This window comes from Rattus norvegicus, chromosome 13, assembly GCF_021556685.1.
Source record: "Rattus norvegicus strain SHRSP/BbbUtx chromosome 13, alternate assembly SHRSP_T2T, whole genome shotgun sequence".
NCBI lineage: Eukaryota > Metazoa > Chordata > Mammalia > Rodentia > Muridae > Rattus > Rattus norvegicus.
Genome location: NC_141546.1, coordinates 26,807,425 through 26,818,767, shown reverse-complemented (window position 1 = coordinate 26,818,767; position 11,343 = coordinate 26,807,425). Strand labels below are relative to the sequence as shown.

General features: G+C 37.9%; 1 pseudogene; it reads right to left on the bottom strand.

Moving 5' to 3' along the window:
- Positions 1-8,142: 8,142 nt before the first annotated feature.
- On the bottom strand, positions 8,143-10,248 carry Arrb1-ps1 (arrestin, beta 1, pseudogene 1; annotated as a pseudogene).
- Between the last annotated feature and the right edge of the window lie 1,095 nt (positions 10,249-11,343).

The window sequence follows — 11,343 nt, the reverse complement described above, 5'->3', positions numbered from 1 at the left end:
AAGTTGTATGTACACATAGATACTTTGTACTTTTGGGATTTATTTAAGTACAGATTTAGTGAATCATTGGTTTTTAGTTACTAACTTTCATGTAAACCTCATGGGACAGGCACCTAATTAAAGAGAACTTATTGGAGGGGAAGTTGTAACACTCAGTTTTATATTTTTTACAAATAGAATAAAGAAACAATAAAAACTGGTAATGGAGGGTAACCTTATTAATATTTCCAATCTCTCTCCTATATTTATTTGCCATATAAACATTACAAAATATGAAAAAACAAAGTTCTTATTTGCATGAACTGACTCCAAGATTAATGACCAAAACCACAGAATAGATATACCTTTCCACCTGAAATATGGAAGAATAAAAAGTGGATGGGTAGAAAAACACTTTAGAGTAACATGAGACATATTCATGAGCAGAAAATAAGAAGGGGTATTACAACTAAATTCTAAAGTTAATGAGAAAGAATGAAAGAAAGAAAAAAGAAATGCTCTACTCACTTGTATATTTGTCTCAACAATGTTAAATAAATGAAGGCAGGAGTACATATGTAGTTTGTTTGACTAAATTTATTCATATGAAAATAAACAATGCTCAAAGACAAATAATACATTATTAATGTTCAAAAGCAAAGCAATATTTCTGGAAATGAATTAATTACATGGAGACAGGGAAGTTTCAGTTCTGGGAGTTTAGAATCAAACAAAAGTATTATTTCATGCTTTTCTTCTGGGTTTGAATTGATCTTTGTTTCCATCACATGCTTTCTTTCACTGCTAAAATTTATTTTCTTGTGTATTTTTTGTATGTATACATGTATCTTCATATAAATTTTATTTTGTGAAATAAAATAAGTTCACTCTGCTGGAGCACACCTGAACCTAAATAGTGAAGGTAAGAAGATTCTGAGGCACCATCAGATCTTACCTCAAAGGACAAATAACAATAAAATAATAAAAAGATGGATATTCAAGATTAACAAAATATTATTAGCAGGCATTACATACAACTAACCTGGATCATAGCATCTCACTGACCACATAGTTGTAAATTTTTGTTGTTGTTTGTTTGTTGATTGTAATCTTGGAAAAACTTGTAATAGTTGACTACTCAATATGATAATTGAAGTAACAAATTCTAATTGCAGCAGCAGGCGTTTGTTTGTTCTCTACTTGCATAATAAGAAGAGACTTACACTATGTACAGGAGGACAATATTTCTCTTTTTTTTTACACTTGATCTTAGCCAAAAGGCCGAGAAGTGATTCTCTCTCTCTCTTTTTTTTTTAATGAGTCAATGAACAAAAGAAATAAATAAAAATATCAAACACTGGTTTTTGTTGTGTGTGCCTGTGTTTGTATGTATGAACGTATTCCCATGTATATTTATTTAACATGTACATATGTATATATTGTATACATAGAGTCTCAATATTAGTACATATTGTATATATGTACATATGTATATATATGTATCATGTCAAGAGTATAAGAGAGAGAATAACAATTGTTTACAGATGAGGTTGCTTTTAAAAATTTATTGTGTGACTCCTATTTGTGAAGAATATTATTCTGTGAAATAACTATGCAAATGGAAATAAATCCATTGATCTTAATGAACTGCTAGACCAATATGCATGAAAATGTACTTATATATACCTTTTCTTGAAAACATGGATCTCCATTTCCTAGGTAAGTGCGAGCCTTATTTTAGGTACCTCCTTGTATTCTTTACTACCTTACTCACAATCTGTCATGCCAGTGTTTACTGTGTAAAAGTACTGTCATCAAGGATTTGCAGAAAGAGTAAATGAAAAAGAAAATGTCAAAAACAATCCACAGTGCTTAACAGAGGCTCACGCATGTGATAGTAACAAAAGAAAAATCATGTATGCACTTTAACCTAGGAGGCAGAGGGCTCAAACCAGGACACTCATTTATACCTCTTCAGGGAAGTTAGTATTCAATGTCTTCTTTGAGGGCAAGAAATCAGAGCAAGTAGCATAGAAGTATAATGTGTTGTGAGTAAAGCAGGTTTGGTGCAGGTTCATTGTCACTTGATAACACAACAGGAGATGGAGCAAATATGTAGAAGAGTGGTAAGGAAGGTAAATTGTTCTTGTGAATCCACTTGAGCCTTCTCTGAACTCAAGATACACATGTTGCTGTTTTGGTGACTACCATGGACTACTTCTCTGATTAACCCTACAATGTCAGTTGCAATCTAGATCTTAAATTTAATTTGCTTTAAGGGACTTAAGAGTTAATCTGATTAATACACTAAAATTGCAGTCATAACAATTTACAACTCCATTTTTAAAATCTGAGATGCTGTTTTATATTTCCTCACCATCAGGAATGGTAATTGCTAGAGAGGTGTGTTGGCATATTCAGAAATCTTTCTAGAGTAATTATACACAGTTTATATTGTAACTTTACAGTTGGTATTTTTTTCTTAGACTGGTCATTTGTACAGGATCTAGGGAGTGCACACTTGTGTTATAATTCTGTATAGAATTGTATCTTCAATGCTTCCCTTAGTATATAATATCACTGATACCAACAGATTTAGTCCCATTTGCACAGTCACTTACCCAAAAATATTTTTTACAAATAACAGTTAATAAATGTTTCTTTAAAAACCCATGTATACATGATTGTTATTATGTCTTTTATATTTTTGATATGATAATTTTTTTGGGTCTGTATGATGCTCAATTTACTTTGGACATACTAGCTCATTTTCCATTTATAAGTTTTGTGGAAGTCATGAAGATTCATTTGTCTACTGAAGAAATCCTTAAGGAAAAAGTTTCACTTTTATTTTTCATTGTCAAATTTGGTTATAACCAATCAACTGTGGAACAAGCAATTGGCACTCGACAAATCTGTGTGCTGATATAGGTCTTTAGAAAGTCATCTTTAAGATGTGATATAGGTTATTAAAACCATTATTGTAATTACTAAAATTTCTTTGCTATTATTTGAATTTGAAATATCACACAAATTTTTTGTTTTAAAATTTGGTCTACAGTTCACCCCACTACTGAAGGTAATGAAATCTTTTTGAATTACAGACAAGTCAAAAGGGGTTAGGTCATTGAGAGTATATTCTTGAAGGAGATATTAGGATATGAACCTCCTCATCTCTGGCTTCCTGACTACCACATTTATCTAATCTGTTATCTCATGATATATGTGCCACTGCAGACCTAAAGTGTTATGGGCAAATGGCCATAGACAAAAACCCTCTAAAACCTATGCAAGCATATATATTTCATTCATAGAAGTTGTTTATCTCAATAGAAATGTAATATCAGATTTAGCAATGAGCTAATTCTTTGGAACCTGGAACTGATGTTACAAAGAATATCCTCTCATGTGACAGTAGCACCCAGGAGAGTTGATAAGAATTCAAGTAAACATATCAAATAATTTTATATTAACATATATGAAACATTGCTATAAATTTATTGTAAAATGTTAATGATTATAACTGTGTTGTGTTGTTAAATAGATGTCTATTCTTGTGTTAGTTACTGTTTATTTGTTATGAAGAGAAACTGTGGTTAGTACAGATTGTAAATGAAAGCATTTCATTGGGCACTTGCATACTTTTTCACAGGGTTAGTCCATGGTCCTCCAGGCAGAGAATTTTGCATCAGACATGGCTCTGGTACAATCACTGAGATGTTTCATTCTGAACGCCAAGCAGGAGGCAGAGGAAGACAGATATTGGGCCCAGGTAGGATTTTGAAACCTGAAAGCCTACCTTCAATGACCTTTTCAACAAGACCTTATCTCTTTTTTCTATGATTAAATAATTTCTTTTTTAATTAGATATATTTCTATTTACATTTCAAATGTTATTCCCTTCCCCAGTTTCCTGTCCATAAGTGCCCTATCCCCACCCTCTCTCCCATACTGGTGTTCCCCCCTCCCTTACACTACCCTTCTTGGCCATCCAACATTCCCCTGTTCAACCTTGGCAGGACCAAGGACTTCCCCTTCCACTGTTGGCCCCAAAAAGGATATTCTCTGCTACATATGCAGTTGGAGTCCTGGGTTAGTCAATGTATAATCATTGTGTAGTGGTTTAGTCCTTGGAAGCTATGGTTTGTTTGCATTGTTTTTCTTTTTTCTTTTCTTTTTCCTTTTTTTCCATCTTTATTAACATGGATATTTCTTATTTACATTTCAATTGTTATTCCCTTTCCCGGTTTCCAGGCCAATATCTCCCCAACTCCTCCCCCTCCCCTTCTATATGGGTGTTCCCCTCCCCATCCTCCAGCCATTACAGCCCTCCCCCCAACAATCCTGTTTGCTGGGGGTTCAGTCTTGGCAGGACCAAGGGCTTTCTCTTCCACTGGTGCCCTTACTAGGTTATTCACTGCTACCTATACAGTTGGAGCCCAGGGTCAGTCCGTGTATAGTCTTTGGGTAGTGGCTTAGTCTCTGGAAGCTCTGGTTCGTTGGCATTGTTGTTCATAAGGCGTCTCAAGCCCCTTCAAGCTCTTTCAGCCCTTTCTCTGATTCCTTCAACGGGGGTCCCGTTCTCAGTTCAGTGGTTTGCTGCTGGCTTTCGCCTATGTATTTGCTATATATTCTGGCTGTGTCTCTCAGGAAAGATCTACATCCGGTTCCTGTCGGCCTGCACTTCTTCATCCCTGTTATTTAGTTTGGTGACTGTATATGTATGGGCCACATGTGGGGGAGGCTATGAATGGGCGTTCCTACAGCCTCTGTTCTAAACTTTGCCTCCCTATTCCCTCCCAAGTGTATTCTTGTTCCCCTTTGAAAGGAGTGAAGCATTTGCAATTTGGTCATCCTTCCTGAGTTTCACAAGTTTTATGCATCTAGGGTAATTCGAGCTTATATCCACTTTTGGGCTAATATCCACTTATCAATGAGGGCATACCATGTGTGTTTTTCTGTGATTGGGTTTCCTTACTCAGGATGATATTTTCCGGTTCCGTCCATTTGCCTATGAGTTTCATAAAGTCATTGTTTTTGATAGCGGAGTAGTATTCCATTGTGTAGATGTACCACATTTTCTGTATCCATCCCTCTGTTGAAGGGCACCTGGTTTCTTTCCAGCTTCTGATTATTATAAATAAGGCTGCTATGAACATAGTGGAGGATGTGTCTTTGTTATATGTTGGAACATCTTTTGGGTATATAAGGCCATATCTCTTAATGCCTCCTAAGTAGTCCACCAAAGTAGCGACCAAGAATTCAAATACACGAGCCTATGAAGGCTACAGTTATTCACCCCTCCCCCTAAAAAACCCTAGTGATTTTTTTGTCATAAGTGGTATAAAATCTATTGAAATATTTCTTTTATTTTTGACTTACCACTCCTAATCATGAATCTACAGTTAAACCCATATGTTCTAATATCTTAATGAGGTTTATTTCTAGTTGTGAGATAAAAACAAAAACAAAAGAAATAACAAAAAGCCCAAAATACTTTGTGATGGTTTGTATATCCTCGGGCCATGGAGTGGCACTATTAGGAGATATGGACTAGTTGTAGTAGTTGTATCACTGTGGGCATAGGCTTTAAATTCTAGTCATAGCTTAATCTTCTACTTGCAGCTTTCAGTTAAAGATGTAGAACTCTCAGCTCCTCCTGCACCACATGTACCTAGTTGCTGCCATACTCCCCACTTGATGGTAATGGACAAAACCTGTAAGCCAGCCCCAATAAAATCTTGTCTTTTATAAGAGTTCCTTGGTGATCATGTCTGTTCACAGCAGTAAAACCCTAAGACACACTTAGATTGCATAAGAATATATATCAATTTAAAGGACACTGTACACTGTTTACCTATGACACTGAGTTTCAAAGAAAACAGAATACAAGCTAATTTGCCTAAGATTATTTTCATTTCCATCATGGTATGCTTAATCTATGCCTGTCATTCAAAATCACTTTTAGTTCATTATTTTCATTTTTTTCTATTTTCTCTATTTATGTTCTTTGGGTAAAATTATAAGAAAAATTAAACCTAACTAGGCATATTTGAACTTCATATTATAAATCATTTTGTTAAAGAAGACTTAGGTAAAGACATATTATAAAAGATTCCTCAAATATTACATAAAATACACTCAGAGATTAAACAAAAATCCACCAATCTGAGTCTGGGAAAGTAGCTCTGGTGTGCTTGCTTAGATCCAAGCAACAGATAAAACTGAGTGATTTTTTTTTTTTTTTTTTTATAAATCAGTGACTCGAGTAACTGCATGGTGGGAGCAGAATGGGCATATGGGCATGTATATGGTGTGTGTGTGTGTGTGTGTGTGTGTGTGTGTGTGTGTGTGTGTGTGTATTTGTAGTGTGTGTATGGACTTTACATATCTATTGGTGGCATCTTTATTCACATCACATTTAGTCATTATATTTGTCAGGGTTCTCCAGAGTTCCAGAAGTTATGGGTAGTCTCTATAAAGTAACAATTTGTTGATGACTTATGTTCTGTAGTCCAACTCCCCAACAATGGTCAGCAGCAGCTGTGAATGGAAGTCCAAGAATTTAGCCATTGCACAATGTCACAAGGCAAGCAGGAAAAGAAGAGAACATCTTCCGGCTTCCAATGTCCTTATATAGGTCTCCAGCAGAAGGTGTGGCCCAGATTAAAGATATGTACAACTATGCCTGGATCGGAGACTTGCTTTGTCCCAGATGATCTTGACCACAGAGATCTCCTTGCCTTAGTCTCCTGGGATTCATAGCCATTATGACTCAAGCTCTCCATGCCAAGATCCAGGTCATAAACTTGTATGTCCCAACCTCAAGATCACTATCACAGCTGAGCCTACCAACTCTGGATTGTAGTTCACTCTAGATATAGTCGAGTTTGGTGAGATTTTTATGGGTGTTGCTCCTGATGTTACTAGGGGACACATTTCCAAGTAAACTCCTTTGTTCTCTGTCACAATCTTTCTGTCCCTCTTCTGTAAATTTCCCTGAGCCTAAGATGTTAGAATATTTTGAATATGTATCTACTTGGGTTGTTTTTCCCACCATCTTGATTAATTATGGTTTTCTGTAGTGTTTTGCACTTTTTACAAACAGAGGTAGCTTGATGAAGGTTGAAGATTATACTTATCTGTGTGTATAAAGACAAATGTTTATACCTTGTTGTTTGGGATTATGCTGGTTTAATAAATTGCTGGTTTGTAGTACCAGAAGGGCAAGTTTCCAAGGAGGAAAGCCATCAGTATTACTATGACATATATGAAGCATATCAGTGAATAACATGGCAATGACAACTCCCAGAGAACTTCCTGTGTTCAATAGCTCCATCTGGCTTTGAAACGATAGCCGTATCTGACATCAGTGGGAGGGAAGGCCCTTGGTCCTGTGAAGGCTCGATGATCTAGTGTAGGGGAATGCTAGGAAGGTGAGGTGAGAGTAGGTCAGTGAGTGTGGGACCACCCTCTTAGAAGAGGGAGGAGGTGGGTGGTAATGGGGCTATACAGAGGAGAACCCAGGAAAATGGATATTTGAAATGTAAATAAATAAAATATCCAATAAAAAATAAAAAGAAAGTAAATAAATTCTGCTCTTACAGATGTGAGCTACTGTACCACATTTATATGTCCCCTCAGCATTCTACTCTTTCTCCCTCTGTCCCTCTGTCCCTCTGTCCCTCTCCCTATCCCTCTGTTTTTCCTGTCCTCCCTCCTTTCTTTCTTGTTGTTTTTTTGAGAATATATTCACAGTACTGCCCTCTCTCACCTTTTTTAATACAGTCATTTTAGTTGCCAAAACTGTCACCTAATGGAACTACAGACATCTTTTTCAATGTCTTGAGCCATCTTGCTCACTCTCCTTTTTACTCCCTATCTCAAGCCAAATTTCAAGGACAGGCAGTATGGCCTTCAGGAGAATGAGCATGAAAAGTGGGTGGACATGTGATTTCAGAGAGATGGTTGAGGACATGGTCCTGTTGGCATGGTGATGTGAGGCCAGTTCTGGGCCCAGAAGCTCATCACTGAGATTTGAAAGACAACTGGGGCCTCTTGGTAGAAACTGGAAGAAAAGGAAGATCCAGAATGGGAAGGAGACGAGAAAGCATCTGAGTGCAAGAGAGAACCTGTAGTTGCCAGGTTGAGGTTGGTCCCAGTCTATCTGTTGTTGAGGTATGGAGAGCCAATGCCATCATCCTCTTCATCTTCATCATCCTGCATGCCATTCAGCCTCTGGTGATCAAAGTCCCAAATACAATGTAGTCATCATTGGTGTCAAGTTCTATGATATTGATGTCTACTGGAGTCTCACTCTCTGAAACTTCCCAGTGTGGAGGCTCTTCCTTAGGCTTACCTTTAAGGTAAAAGGCAGTTCTACATCCACATCATTGCCCCAGGACACCACCAGCTTCACTTTGACTTTATAGGAAGTGATGATGCCCAGGATTTCACAGTTGACACCTTCCCCAAACAGAGTGTTGGAAGCCAGATTTGTGTCTTCATGCTTGAGCTTCCCATTGAGGGCAAGTTCCCATTTCTCTCTGTTGTTTGCCAGGAAGAAAATCAGTGTGGAGACCTTGAAGAATTTTGAGCTGGGTGCCACAGCGTCATCAGCTTCTTCCATAGCCACTGGGCACTTGTACTGAGCTGTGTTGAAGAGACAGATTTCTGCAAACTGGTGCACAAAGATCCTGATCATCTTCACAGTCTTGTTGGTGTTGTTGGTGATGTGAACATTGACACTGACGTGTTCTCCATGGTAATAGATCTCCTTATCCAGAAAAGCCTCAAGGTGCAGGGGCTTGTCAGACATAAGTAACTGTCTTGTGGTCTCAGCCTTGGACTGAGGGCCAGGCCTCTCAGGGGCATAGTGAAACTTCTGGATGACTAGCTGCATAGAATTCCTTTTGTGGATCTTCTTCTCCAGTTTCTCATCCCAAAAGGCTTTCACTTCATAAACCACACCACAGGCCTTTCCTGTGTCCTCAGGCCCAGGTTGCAATGTGACTAAGCATGGAAGATTTGGCATGATAAAAAAGGTGAAGGGGTAGGCATGCTCACCCAGTTTCTTGATGAGCCGCTCCTATAGCTATGGACCACACACTGACCACAAACAGGTCTTTAAAAAAAGTCAGGTCCAAGACATCCAGGTCTTTCTGGCCATACTGAAAGACACAGTTCAGGGTCACATAGACTCGACTTTCTTTGAGATACTCATTATGCACCAGGACCAGATCATCCACAGGGTTCACGAGGTGAATGTGGACAACAAAGTTCTGCTTTCCCAGGTAGACAGTGAGCTTTCCATTGGGGCATGCTTTATTGAACACTGGTAAGGATGAGTAGGTAGGACAAGCTGGTGCCAGAGTGAGAAATGTAGATGCGATTGGAGCATCAGGCCAACACTCTTTCTAGGGCTGAAGGTCCTCCAGACTGCAAGGCTGTCTGTGTGGCTGCTCCACTGTCTCTGTAGACTAACTCGCTCCGCTTACTAACGGATTTTTCTGCTCTTTTGTCCTGGGCTTGCATTTGACTCACCTAATACTTTCTTCTTAAATTGAGGTACAAACACACACACACACACACACACACACACACACACACACACACACACACACACCTTTACTTCTTGAGAATTAACATGAGTATATGGAATATAAAATTCTTTTTATGTAATGCCTTAAATTTTTAGCCTTCATAATGAGTTTCAACAATGTCAGATTAGGACAAAGAATCTGAAGGATCATTGAGCATGGGCAGGCAAGCTTGCAGTGCATAACTTCCCAAATAGGCTGAGTCACTTAATTACTGGTTCAACGCAAGGTTAATTATTCTCATCAACTGTCACAATTGCTGAAGGCTTCCATGAGGCAATTTAATAGAAGACTAATACTGCAGAGCTTGAGATCCCTACGATGTGCTCCAAGACAGGAAGTTGGTTTAGGAGGCTTCATTAGAGTACGGGTAAATGCTGCCCTACCACAGTAGCCTAGCCAGGTCAGTTGGTCTAATACTGAAATAGTACACATCAAAAGGTTTGAGAGTTTTCAGACTTTATATCTTTTCACAGTACTCTGTTGGTGGATAAAATCCAAATAACTATAAGTCAAGAAGATATGAGAAATTACTTGAAATTGCATCTTAATGTATCTGAATGTGTTAAAAATAATTCATATATTATATTATATTTTGAATACTTCGAACAACAACCCTTTAAAACACTGGTTTTCAACCTTCCTTACTCTGTGACCCTTTAAAGGCCATTTTCTGATGACCCTAAGCATAAAATTATTGTCATTACTACTTCATATATGCAATTCTCTTACTGTTATGAATAATAGTAGAAATATTTTTGGAGGAGGTTTGACAAATGTGTCATGACCCACAGGTTTAGAACTGATGCTTTAAAAACAGTTGATGCTGATACTGTTATTCTTCCTATGGGTTCAGCTCCTTCCCTCCTTTCTCTAATTCTGTGTTGGGGACCCCATGCCCAGTCCAATAGTTGGCTGTGAGCATCTACCTCTGTAGTTGTCAGGCTCTTGCAGAACCAACCAGAGCCTCCAGAGCTCCCAGGAACTAAACCACCAACCAAAGTGTGCACATGGAGGGACCCATGGCGCCAGCTGTATTTGTTGCAGAGTTTGTCCTTGTCTGACATCAATGGGAGGGGAGGCCCTTGGTCCTGTGAAGCCTCAAAGCTCCAATGTAGGGGAATGCCAGGATGGGAAGGTGGGAGTGGGTGGGTGGGAGAGTATCTTACAGAAGCAGGGGAGGGAGAATGGGATAGGGAGTTCCAGAGAGGAAGCAGGGAAGTGGATAACATTTGAAATGTAAATAAATAAAATATTCAATTTAAAAATAAACAGCTAATGTATGTTAACATACTAGAAGGAAAAACTTTTTTAGCGTGGAAAATACATATGATCAGTTCAAAATGAAGTGTTTTGTTTTATAGAAAGAAATAATGTACAAATTTTAAATGTTTCCACATAAAAGCATAGATTGTATAAAAAAGGGAATGAAGATTTTTGGGTTGGAGCTATGTGTAAGCATAACCCATAAACCCAAATTCAGGTTTCCACAAATATCATGTTGTAGCATTGAAATAGCTATATTTCATTAATTACAAAAAAAAGGAAGTCAGAATTCAAAGTAGTTACCAGATATATTGGTGGGAGTGTGGGTAGACCTGTTATAACAGAACTAGAGAAATCTTATAGGTTTTTAAGCCATCTGATCACATTTTTAATTTTTGGTTTGATGAAAGCTAGTGGTCTCCTAACAATACATTATAATGTTTTGAACTCGACCAGTATATGAGTCTGACTCAAATGTGAGAAATATATGTCTTTCAAG